Here is a 14,115-nt window from a genome sequence, read left to right as displayed (position 1 = left end):
GTAAAAAATGTTCTAAGAAAAGACAATTGAATATGGGAGTTTCACTTACTTGCATGAATCTCAGAAGCTCCAACTAGTTTTATGGTACACAATGAAAACACAAAAAGTATGAGGGCAACCCTAATAAGTGAAGTTGTCTTAGAAGCCATATTAGTTTGGTTTATGGTCACTACGTATTTAAGATATCCTAATTTATAACACAAGTATGAAGTTGGTGTTACTTGCCTTTCAAGCATTTACTATGATGAAGTTTTGTATGACTTTGCTAACCAAGTTTAGTTCTTTTGCCAATGAAAAAATGCCAAGTTTCCAAGTAGTCAAAAGTTTTAATAATCAAACATTCTCAATACTTGAATTCACATTCAAGGTTGGTGGTTTAGACCAAATGAGATATGAATCATCTCATTATCATGGATTAAACTTTTTAAATATTTTTTTATATTAGTATGTTATAATATTATTAGTTTAATTTTATTTTTGGTCCTTCTATTTTATTAAACCCACAAAAATTGTCCCCCGTTTTAAATTTAATTTTTTGGACTCCATTTATACATTTGTCGTAAATTTGATATCTGTGGATATTTCCCCCCCTCTAAAATGCTATTTTATGTAACAAAAAAAGTGAATTATTGGCATAATATTGAATTTAATGATAAAATATTTATTTATTTATTTTTTGAAAACTTGATATCCGGCTCTATGACTGACTAATTCAAGGGGACCAGTCTCACCGCCCACTTGATTTTTTCTTCCTCTATATGGACTTAGCCCACCGAAATTGGGTTTTTTTATGCAAAAAGACACAATTTTATGGCAAAACATGTGACTTGAGATCAAAATTACAATAAATGTGAAAATAGAGGCCTAAAAAGCTCGACTTAAAAAAGTGACCCATAAAATACATACTCATAATATTAACTTTGAATTTATCTCTGTTGATTAAAAGATTACATTTTATATGAAGAGGCTGACGTTCGAACTCCAAACACCCCTAAAAAACTGCTTGACAAGAAAATAATTAGTAGTTGCCGCAACAAGGCTCATCATATGGCTTATTGTAATTCTTTGATCCTCCAACCTTAAGTAACCTTCTATTCCTAGCCATTTCATAGGAGCCTATAAAATAACATAAGCATACATTAATATGAAAACTTATTTTCATTTTGTCACGCAATGATTATTTTCACAAGAGCATATATAGTAAATTTTATAGATAACATATTTTTCATACAAAATAAGAGTAATAATTAATGATGACATTTTCGTTCACATGGTCAAACAAAATATGATATATAACACACTTGGTAAATATTTGAGTCGTTTAACTATTTGATTCATAATTTGATAGTTCAGAGTTTCATTTTTAGCTGATAGGTATGAAAAAAAATTGATGAAAGATTTTTCTTTTAAAAAAGATTTGTAGGAAGACGTTGACATGTGTTAAATGGATCTTAAAAAAGTGTATCAATAAATCATTTAAAAAAAACACACACACATATATGGACCTTAATGTGAATGCTGCTAAAAACTCTTTAAAAAATAAGTGGGTGTAAATTAGAAATTATTATAAGCATTTGCTATAATACATATACTAATATTTATAAAGATGTATTTTAGTAAGTTGTAACTAAAAAGTGGTTAAATTCACCGTAAAATAAATGTTGCTAAAAACACCTTCATAAATACTAGTCGGTGTATGTATTATATAGCAAATCCCTGTATGTATAATATTTGATTTGTACAAATTTATTTTTTTGAATATAAGTGGGCGTTAAAGTTTCACTTACTTGCATGAAGCTCAGAACCACCGGCTGATGCCTTGGTACACAAGGAAAGCACACAAAGAAAGAGGACCCATATAAGAAAGGTTTTTTTAGAAGCCATATTAGTTTTGTTTAGGTCACTATATATGTATTCAAGATATCCTAATTTATAGCACAAGAATTGTTGGTTGTTGCTTGCCTTTCAAGCATTTTATTATACTTATGTTTTGCATCGTGCTGATCACTTTTGTCAATAAAATAATTAAATAATTAAGGACATGAAAATTTGTATATTTTTCCTTCGTGCTTCGCTTAAAACTATGTCAAAGATATTATGAAGAACGCGTTGGTTTTGGTATAAATTAGATATCTTCCACGTATATATAATTTGGAGACTGATTCTAAGTAATCAAACAATCAATAAATTTTTTGCTAGAGTTTAAATGTTGTCACTAAATACTTGAACTTGAATTCGAAATTTAAAAAAGAAATGTATCATCTCATTCCAATACGAGGACAAGGTCTTATAAGTTATAACTATATTGTTTAATTTACTTCTTTAGCTGTGTTCATCATCATTACATAAAATAAAGCCTGAAATTAGTTGTGTAAGTCATGCTACATAAAGAATAGTTTTGGGCTTCATTTAATCTCATACGTGTTGAAAAGAAAATGAAATAATACCTATAGTCTTGAGCTCGACTAATCTTCCCTAGTTGTGCACATATAACATCCCTCATACGTTGTAAGTTCTAGGTAGGTTATGTAAAGATTTAAAAAGTCAAAACAATGAGTTGATGCTTAAAATATCTTCAATAAAGACTTTTTTTTTTTTGACTAATCTTGAATAAAGACTTTAATTAGTATTTTTAATATTTTTCAATATCAATATGAGAAGGGAAATTTTTGTCTTTCAAAGTTGGCAAACACATGGAAATGCCACATCATTAAAATGTAGCCACGTCATCATTTTTTGTCAAAATTGATCAAAATGTGCATGCGGGACTATTAAATGCAAAAAGAGATAAAATTTAGTGGTCAAAATTACACACTTTAAATTTAACGGGCTAAAATTGCGCAATTGTGAAATTTGGGCAAAAAGTGCAATTAAGCATACTAAAAAAAATTGTACTTAATATTCGAAGGAATAAACTTCATTTTTGGTAGAATCAAACTTAGATTGCAATATTGTGTGAATTATAAATATAATCGAACTCAAAATTAAATATATTAAATGGAACAACATTTTTTTTAACAACAAAGAAATAATAATATATTAATACTCGAAGGAAAAATACATATAGTACTACATCCTATAAAACTTAAGCAAACAACCAATAATCAAACAAGCTCTATACCCCCAATTACACTAACAAACTATGCAATCAAAAAAATAAACATACAATACCTTTTACGTATAACTACAGAGACTAATAATTCAAATTTGGTAGTTACACAACATCCCACATCATGGATGGTAGTAAGTTAGTAATTGTGGTTACGATCAGCATCACTGGGTGGGGCTCGTGCAGAAGGTAACCTTCTTCTCCTAGTTATCTCATACGAGCCTATAAAATAACATATATTAATATGAAAACTAATTTTAATACATTTAGAGATACAATTACCTTAAATAATAGATTAAAGAGAAATATTAAGAGACATTACATTATATATATTAGAGAGTCGAAGTTCGAATCTCAATCATTCCACTTATTATTTAAGAATAAAATTTCTAACCACTTAACTAAAGAGAAATATTAATACAATTAAATATAACCCGATAATTATTTTTGAAAGGAAGTATTGCAGTTGCTATCTAGAAAACTAATTTTTTCCCCCAATTTTTACTATTTACACACTCGCTTTCCAGATAACGAGATCGGTAAATTTGTAATATCAAGGGGCACACATGTATGCCGGAGGTATGAAAAGTAAAACTCAAATAAAAATAATGCCGGAGGTGCGAAAAGTAAAACTCAAATAAAAATAAGAAAAGGCAACTGGTTATGGCATGTTTATTTAAAGAGGACAAGGATGAAAGCTTAGCTCTCATCTTTGACAAATCATATATAACTCATCTTTGACAGTTGTTTCAATTTTTATTATATCAGAAAATTTAGAAAAAATGATGTTGAACCACAATTAAAGCAAACATAAATTCAATAATGACATTGAGATAATTATTGAATTAAATTTATAATTTTTTTTAATCATATAATTTTTTTTGACAAATCATATATAACTCATAAATAACATTATACAAACTATTTAAAAAATGATACAAATTTTTATATAAAAAAAGAATCACTCTATAACTCATTGATAACTATGCTACTTTTTTTTTAGATAAAAAAAACTATATTTTTATAATTAAATTACAACTTTTATTAAAAACACTATCAATTTTACCATTGATTATAATATATTTATTTTTTATATTATTGATTATTGATGTTATTTACATTTTAAATAAAAGATTACTCTTTTTAAAATTGTGTTTTTTTTTTAAAAATAAAATTATTTTAACTTTACTAATTTCTTTTACCTTTAAAGGACTCTTTATGTATTTTTCCTGGGGTCTCAAAACGTGTCGGGGTGGCCTTTTCCACGATTTGATCCTCTGGTTGTATTATTACATATGAAAAAAAATTTGTTAGGAAATGTCAATCTCTTAAATGAATAAAAAAATATAATATATTCAATAAAGTGTGTGCGCATATATATTCTGCAATGAAAACAATTGATTATTTGTACAATATTTTTTTTTTGAATTGAAGTGGGCGTTTTACTTACTTGCATGAAACTCAGAAGCACCAGCTGTTGCCTTGACATACAATGAAAACATATAAAGAATGAGGGCAACCCATATAAGAAAGGTTTTATTAGAAGCCATATTAGTTTTGTTTAGGTCAATATGTATTCAAGATATATCCTAATTTATAGCACAAGCATTGTTAGGTATTGCTTACTTTTCAAGCATTTTATTATGCTTGAATTTGTATTGTGCTTGACTTTGCCAAGTTTAATGAGTTCTTTTGTCAATAAAATAGGGACACGAAGGAAACGGTCTTTTTTTTTTGTATACATTTTCAACATACAATTTGGAGACTGATTCTAATTAAGGGTGTGTTTGGTAACACAAATAAGCTAGCTTATAGCTTATTCTATGAGCTTATAAGCTTATTTCAAAAAATTAGAGGTGTTTGATAACAAGCTTTTTTTACTAGCTTATAGCTTTTTTCCAGATGCTATTTCAAGTAGCGTTTGAGCTTATAGCTTCTAGCTTTTTACACTTAATTCCATTTTTACCTTTTAATTTAATAACTACCCACTCTAAAAAATAAACTACCCACTATCAATTATGTCATTTTATATTTATTAACCACTTCAAAAGCTAATTTTACCAAACACTTTAATTTCAATTAGCTAGCTTTTCAGCTATCAGCTATAAGCTAGCTTTTCAGCTATCAGCTAGCTTATAACTTATTTTTACCAAACAGACCCTAAGTATGATCAAACACACAACATTTTTATTTTTTGATGGAGAACAAACAACAATATATATATTTTTAAACTAAAAGTATTATCCGCGCGCAATTATAGACTAATCACTCGAGGTAACTGAGATCCATTTAAGAGGTTGACATCTCTTAACAAATGTTTTTTCATACACACCGACCGAAAATCGAATCATGGACAAAATGATTAAGTTGGCACATGCTTAATATTTGAACTCAAATTTGAGATCTCATTGATTAACTAATTAAAAGAGATACATATCATCTTATTCTAGTACTCTTTGAGTGTGAGGACAAGGTCTTAAAACACATTCTCTTCTCTTTACATGCTACATAAATATTAGTAGTTTTAGTGCTCCAAATTCCAAGGTATGTGCATAATTTAATATCATACGTGTTGAAAAGTAAAGTAATTAGAGAAAATGAAATGATATTATTTTGCTATAGTCTTGATGCCCTAGCTTGCTTGATTAAATCTTCCCACATTCGTTGTAAGCTAGGTATATAAAAATTTAAAATGTCAAAACAATGAATAATTGATGCAGAACGTTATTATATAAAATAACTTCAATAAAGACTTTTTGTCAACAAAGAAACTTTAATAAAGACTTCATTAGTATTTCAATATTTTACCATATCAATACGTGACTTTTGTCCTTTCCTGCTATCGGTGATTTTGGTGGTTTGTTGCTTTTCGGTGTCATTTTTGATGTATCTTGTATATATTTTTATTTTGTTTTTGAGTATTTCTGGTACTTATATTCTGTATTCTGACCATTTTCTTCTTTATATATTTATCTATTTGCCATTAAAAAATAGTGAATATTCTAGAATTGAAAAATACCTTGAGTGAAAACTATCAAAGCTATGATCGATCCCGACTATTTGGAAGTCAAGTTTGAATATTATAAATGAACTTCTAATAAAAAACGTAAAAGAATTAAAAAAAATCCTCTATTTAAATTGTAAATATATATTATAAGAAACACATCCTAATCTCCATCAAGTATCAACCAAGTTTGTTGGATTTTTCTCTATACAATTTAAGACCACCTCACATTTGTCTCAAAACTTCTAATTTAACAAGTTAAGCGTGAGAAGTCCTTCAAAAAAAAAGTTGAGGGTGTGATTGTGGAGAGAAAGTGAGAACAGGGAAATAGGTGAGAGAGTGTAAGAAGAGAGAAAAGAGTATAAATAAGAAAGAGTTAAAGTACCATTTGGTATAAAAAAAAAAAAGAAGAGAAATAAAAGAGAAAAAAGTGCGAGTAATATTTAAAAAGACAAAAATATCCTTAGACTAAAAAAGACATATAATATTATCTATTTAACTTTAATTTATTCTCAAAATTAATCAATTACATTAGAAGATACAAACTCTCAAAATTTATTGTGCAAAATGATAAGTGCAAAAAAGTAGTTGAATTATATTATGAATTAAGGCAATTATTAACTTGTTTTGCAAGATTTGTGTATATAAGTCCCCAAGAATTGTACATATATGTTTTGATCTAAATTTGGTTAGTATATCTTAAATCCCAATCATTTTGACAAGTTTTTGTAATTAAAGTTGAATTTTTGATGAAGAATGAATGTTTGATCTTGAAGATGTTCGCTGGGCTAGAGAAAGGCAGAGAAAGCCATAAATTTTGTTCAATTGGCAGAGAGTTTCTGGCTTAAGCCAGAGAAAGCCAAAAATCCTATTGAATTGACAGAGAGTTTCTGGCTTAAGCCAGATAAAGCTACAAGTCCTGTTGAATTGACAGTGAGTTTTTGGCTCCAGCCAGAGAAAGCCAGAAGAGTTGGAGGTGACTCAGAGGACACGTGTTAGCAAACCCAGCTTTGAAGTAAGGTAGCTGGCTGAGCCAGCTATAGCTGGCTGGGCCAACTTAAAAATCTAGTTCACTATAAAAGGACACCAAGAGTAGAAAAATGAATCAGATAACTTGTAATACTTCTAAAAAAACAGAGAAAAACATCTTAGGAGCTAGGTTTAAGCAACTTGAAGGTGGATTTGCTCATCTTTGTTGAGGAATCAACTCATGATGTTTGTTCATCTCAATTTCTTTCATCTTTGTAAAGTTACTATATCTATGGGTAACTAAACTCTCTTATTGTTGGGATTAGATGTAAAATAGTCTATGAATATGTATTTATCTTGATCTTGTGTTATACATGTTTTGGTGATTCAATCAATCTTGATATTATCCTTGCTTTTAATGTTTTATTCTTTGGATTTGAAATAGTATAGGGATATATGTTTTGAATCAATGAATTAGGATAATATCTATTGAATCTAAACTCTAGGAATAGATTTAGATTTAATAATCACTTAAAGTATTGGTGTTTAAAAGATATTGTATCAATTAATCACCCGAGGGATCGGGGATTGATCGATGTAATAGTTTCTCGTCGTTATCTGGGAACGGAAATGTACGAAGAGCAATACGTGATAAAATTGGTTGGTAACTCAAATATGTATAACAGGTCAAGGAAATGCATATGAATAGATATTTGAATTCTAATCCCGGCAATTTCATTTCTCTGATATTAAAATCATCTTTTAATCGCAATTTTATGTTCACAAGCAAGTTTTCATTACAAAATCTCTGAAACTCTTACTTAAAATCATGGTGATTGTTGAACGGCTTTTGATATCGCACTAGTCCCTGCGGATACGATATAACCAAAATACTTACTTTTGATACTTCATCACAAAATAATATAGATGAAAAAAGGTATAACCGGCCGACTGGGTAAAAATAGAAGAAAAAAATGAAATAAGAGGGAAATAATAATTCATAGTTATGAAATAAGATAACAAAATATTCACTTTTAAACCAAAAGATACACGAAGGCAATTTTGATAAAGAAACGAAGATTAAAATCGCGATTTATAAAGATAAATAGAAAATAAGAGAACATAATATTCACTTTTAAACCAAAAGAAATAAGTAGAAAATTATGAGAAAAAAATAAAATTAAACTCACAATATAGCAAAACGTGTAATATATTATTTCATGATTTTTATTCTACAATCAATATATATTTCATGGATTCCATTCGAAACATTCTCTAGGAGAATCATGGTTAGCCAAACATGGTCCCGATTGATTTACTTCATAGTGACATTCAACTTCGCATTTCTTTTGATCATGTGAATGTTGCTCATTATAAACGTCATAGTAGTGTACACGTGTTTGATTGACCCATGTAAATGAACAAAAGAATAAGGTGTATCCTGAAGGTCTAAGTTCATTCGGCTTAAAACTGAAGCTGTAAGTTTCTCTAAAATGTATTGATCTAAACCCAATATCATCATCTTTGCTTTGACAATGAACCCCAAGCTGAAGAGCATTCGTTAAATTGTTGGTAATGGAAAGGTATACTTTGCATTCTCCACCCTTGAACTGCAAACCAATAAGAATAGTTACTAAGAAAGAAAACAATAGCACAAATTTGGAGACCGAAATCATTCTAAATTGTACAATTGATCGATTGATAAACTAATATTGAAATAATTGACATGTTTCTGGTTATATATATGTATTCTTGGGCATGAGGAGGATATTTTATATTTATTTTTTTTAAAAAAATTACAAATATAAATTAATATATTATATTGTGTATAGTCAACCGTTATATTAAATATTTTTCTTATTTTATTTCAATTGTGTAGTTTTTTAGATTTGACCAAATTAATTTTTCTCCGCGTACAATTAATATTAATTTAACAAGTCAAAGAATTGGATATGGTAACAGAAATAAATTTGTTGTTGTAATTGCGTTGATGCTGTTACAGTGTGAACTGTCCAATTTTAATGAATGGTTGAGACCATCTGATATATATTGTGAGGCTGAAATTAATTACTGTATAAAACTTTGGATTTTTTTAATTGTAGCAAATCCGGAGGGAGTATCTAAAAAGTAAACTTTATATATAAAATCAGAGGAAGTATTACGTTAAATTAACGATACTGTGGAAGTAAGTAACGGATTGACTGAGCAACAAGTTATAAGAAACGTGCATAAAAACATTAATAATTATTTTATAAGCAAAAAGAATTTAAGATGGTATCAGAATCTCCTCCATGATCCGCCTCCTATCTACAGGTTTCTGATTGGGGCATGCACAATTTATATCTGCGTCCATAGTCCAATAGTGTTGGACGCGAGAGATTGTGTTAAGAAGTTTTACATCAATTACGAGATATAGAAATCTAAGATTAACGCTATATGTTCGGTTGAAAATTTATATGTATCTTTAGTACTCGGTATTTAACTATCATCATATTTTATGTTGTTACTATCTTTAACATATATGAATGACTTTTTTCTCGTTATTATATTTGCCATTCCCAAAAAAAAAAAAAAAAAGCCATGCTCATATAATTGAGAAGGACAAGTACAATCCAAATTGCTTAGCGACCCCCCTATATACTTAGCGCACCCTCAGATTTTCTCGCGCGCCCCCAATTTTTTCCTCACGCACCCCCCAAATTTTCTCGCACGCCCCTCAAAACCATTTTTGTTGTGGAATGGTTTCACATTAGATGTATTTATAATGCCAAAACCATTTTTACTGTCGAATGAGTTTTAGAGGGTTGTAATCCAAAACCATTCTGCTTGTGGAATGATTTTGTGTGTTATTTATGTTGGGGGTGGACGGCGCGCTAAGCAATTTGGAGGGCGTAAGCAATCTTAGGGGTGTGCTAAGCAATATGGGGGCGCATTAAGCAAACTGAGGAGCGCGCTAAGCAATCTGGGGTATTTATGCATAGTGTGCATAAGCAAGACTTATGCACCATAACTTATGCCAGCTGCAAGTAGCTAGGATAAACCGGACCTTCAAAAGACGAAGAGCCACGCCACAACAAAATATCCAACTATCATCATATTTAGTATTGTTACTATTTTAGCCAATGAATTAAGTTTATTTTAACGTAACCTTCAAAAGACAAAGAGCCACACCACAACAAACCATTAGTATATTCAAACATAAGCTAAGCTAAGGGGTATCCAACTCATGGTGACTTTTCAAATTGAATGATGGTTGTAATACTCTTCCACAAGTTCTTAAAGAGATCTATAAATAGAAACACCAGAGATCATTGAGATAACACATATATAGTAATAATGGAAAGGAAAATACATGTTACCATGTGCTTCTTCCTCATCGTTCTCTTAACTTTTCGTAAGTGTATATTTTAGTATATATTTTCATTTTTTTTTCTAAATTAAAATACTTTTGATATATAATTTTGTTTATTGGCAAATAAAAATATGTAGGCATACTTCCTTTAAATTTAGAGTTTTAATTTTACGTGATGTCAATTTATAGATTTATAATTTCTATGATTCAAGAATTTGTGTACGTAGCAACAAAATATATATACAAAAAATTTATTAAAAAGTGTTGTAAATATAATGCTTACAAAATAATTTGTTTCTTTTGGAAATTGTAGAAGAAGCGTTGGCACAAACTGAAGCACATTGTGAAAAAGAGAGTCGTTTATTCTTTTTACAATGTTTTGGTTCATCTGGCAACAAAAAATGTGACTCTATTTGTAGGAGAAAGGAACATTCACTCAGTGGTTTCTGCCACAATCAAAAGTGCATTTGTTGTTTTTGTTGATCGTCTCTTCTTCCTATGATACAGACGAATAAATGTATGTTTGTTAATCATAATTAGAATTATGTTCGTTAATGGAGGAAGAAGAATTTTGATTTTGATTGAGAAAGGTGAAGATTTTGATCGAGGAAGATTTGAGTTTCGATTTTTTAAGTTTTCTGGGTATTGTTCATGGTGAGAATGAGTTAGTAAAATTCAGCTAAAAGAATGATGTTAAGTGAATCTGAATTTTTTCTAACATTTTTAATGATGAGTTGAAGATGAATATGCGATTTAGATGAATGATGTAATCAATGGCGCTGCTAGCCCAAAAAATGGGGCCGGGTCGCTGTAAATATAAATCGAATACCAAAAAAATATTATAAAAAAAAAACAGCATATCATATTGAAGATGTATCTAATTTAAATATCTAAAAATAGTCAAAAGGTGGACCATTTTAATTTTTAATAATTACATTTTAAAAATATATTATGAAATATATATATTTTATGTCAACTCATGTGTAAACTTGATTTATTTTAATTAGTTCTTGTATTTATGTTTTTAGTATTATAGGAATCTCTTTAAAACTTTTTTTTTTAACAAAAAATTGATCAAACATGAATTTTATACACTAAAACTCTATTTTAAATAAAAATTTGAGAACTTTATTACAAAAAAATTACACATTTTAAAAACATCTATAATAAATTATCTTAGAAAGGATATTTGACTTATTAATAATAGAGAATTTTTTTTTCCAAAACTATTAAAGGGAGTTTAATAACCCTCTAAATTATAATGTCAACTTCCAAATAGAGGGGGTTTATAACCCCCGCAAACTGCAAAGCAGTTAAATAATTTTGGGGCCATGGCCCTTCCCATAAGGGGGCAGAGCCCCTGGATGTGATGATGAGGGTAAAGAAAGGGATGGGCCGGTCCATTTGCCCATGGGTCTTATTGGCCCAAGCCCATGTTAAAATCGGATTGGGCCTGACTAGTCTATTGAGTTTTGGACCGGTCCATTATAAAAAAAGTGTGTCATTTTTGTAAAAATAATACTCGTATCTATTAAAACATAAAAAATTATCATTTAATTGAAAAATTATTATAAAAAATATAGTTAAATGTGTAAGCTTAATAAAAAAAAGTTATATTTGCCTAAACTTAAAAAAATAAAAAATTAAGTTAATGAATTTGATTTAATTTTTTTTATAGGATATTTAGTGTTGATGTAAAAATTATTTGCACTTGCATACAATATTTTTTTTTTACTATAACAAACTCATACTCATATTATTTCATTAATCAAATATGTAGCTATACAAGATGGAATCAAATCAAAAGTATGAGTGCTAGCATGAAATTTTGATGCCCTTGCAAATGAATGAGCAATAAAATTAGCTTGTCTCTTTACAAAACTTATCTTAAAGTTTGGATAATTTTCTAGTAATCTACGACAATCATTTATAATGTGACCAAACTCAAATTGATTATTAGAGCAGCCCGTTATGGCGTTAACCACTAGCAAACAATCTAGTTCTATGACCACTCTGGATATCTCCAACTCTCCCATCCAAGTAATGACTTCTTTCAAAACCCATGCCTCCGCTTCTACAGGTGGTGGACAGCCATGTGACCACTTCGTCCTTGCTCTAACAAACATCCCTCTGTCATTTCGAATGCACATACCTATACCAAATTGTTGTTGTTCAATGGATAAGGCTGCATCAACATTGCATTTCACTTCCCCTCGCCGGTGTTTGCCATTGATTGTTGTTATTGCTATCACGATTTTGTGCACTATCCTCCTGTTGTCGCACATTACGCCATTGACAAAGCATGTCCCTCGCCATATGTATCGTTATACGAACTGGATGTGTCTTCTCTTCCCATATTTTGTCATATCTATACTTCCACAAACACCACAACATCATAGCAAGGTCACATTTCTTCTCATCCTCCCAAAGGCCAGGTACCATACAAATTTCCATTGCCTTACTACAACTCACAAATAGGTGCCAATCATTTTCATATGTTGATTCACAGTGCGGGCATAGATCAGTACACTGTATTTCTTTGCTTTGAAGCCGATCCCTCGTCGGTAAACATCCTCTCACAATTCTCCATAGGAAATTTTTTACTCTTTGAGGTATCTTTCATATAATCTATTGATAATCATATGATATTTTATGAACATTAATAAAATATATATATATATATATATGGGGGCTGCTAACTTAGACCCAGTTGGGTCTAAGTTAGCAAGGTGCACCTTTTCAGTTGGACCAAAATACCCATTCTTTTTAATTAATTAACCAAATTACCATCAATGGACGCGGATCCAGTGTCGCGCGCGTACCGCAGGACCATGGTTACAGGCCGTTGATTTCCATCAGACAGCCAAGCACTGATCTCATCAAGACTGTCTGATCAATCAGACAGCCCAGATCATCCGAATCCATCAGATTCCAGCGCGTGCACCACACTGGATTACACCCTGGAGAGAGAAGAATCTACTTTTTAAAAGCAGGACACGTGTCGCTGTCTGATTGGCTGAGCGTGATTTTTTTCCATTTAATACTTTGAACTCAATTATTTCGTTGTAAATTAATTTTTTATTTTTTATTTTTATACCAAAATTCATAATTTTTTTTTCTCTACAAATAGAGACTTGGTTCGTTTGATTTGGACACAGAAAAAAAAACCAAATTTTTCACTACCTTAATCTCATTTTTCACTACCTTACATCAACTCACTGAAACCATTCTACCAGAAAAATGGTTTCAGAGTACAAATCTCTGAAACCATTCTACCAGCTAAATGGTTTCAGAAGCAAATAACTAAGAATCAACTTACTGAAACCATTCTACCAGCAAAATGGTTTCAGAAGCAAACACAATTAATAAATTACTCACTGAAACCATTCTACCAGTAAAATAGTTTCAGAGTACAACTATGTGCAACCATTCTACAAGCTAAATGGTTTCAGAAGCAAATAACTAATAATCAACTTACTGAAACCATTCTACCAGCAAAATGGTTTCAGATTACAACTCTCTGAAACCATTGTACCAGATAAATGGTTTCAGAAGCAAACACAATTAATAAATTACTCATTGAAACCATTCTACCAGTAAAATGGTTTCAGAATACAACTATGTGCAACCATTCTACCAGTAAAATGGTTTCAGAAGCAAACATTAGTTTTTAATTACCGT

At 30.0% G+C, this 14,115-nt stretch overlaps 1 long non-coding RNA gene across 1 annotated transcript; it reads left to right on the top strand.

Moving 5' to 3' along the window:
• Positions 1-10,387: 10,387 nt before the first annotated feature.
• On the top strand, positions 10,388-11,196 carry LOC123883267. Its single transcript, XR_006800155.1, has 2 exons — positions 10,388-10,476; positions 10,748-11,196. It is a non-coding gene; the product is annotated as an uncharacterized LOC123883267 (long non-coding RNA).
• Positions 11,197-14,115: the final 2,919 nt, after the last annotated feature.

This window comes from Trifolium pratense, linkage group LG5, assembly GCF_020283565.1.
Source record: "Trifolium pratense cultivar HEN17-A07 linkage group LG5, ARS_RC_1.1, whole genome shotgun sequence".
In the NCBI taxonomy this organism is placed as follows: domain Eukaryota; kingdom Viridiplantae; phylum Streptophyta; class Magnoliopsida; order Fabales; family Fabaceae; genus Trifolium; species Trifolium pratense.
This window is presented reverse-complemented; position numbering and strand designations above follow the sequence as displayed.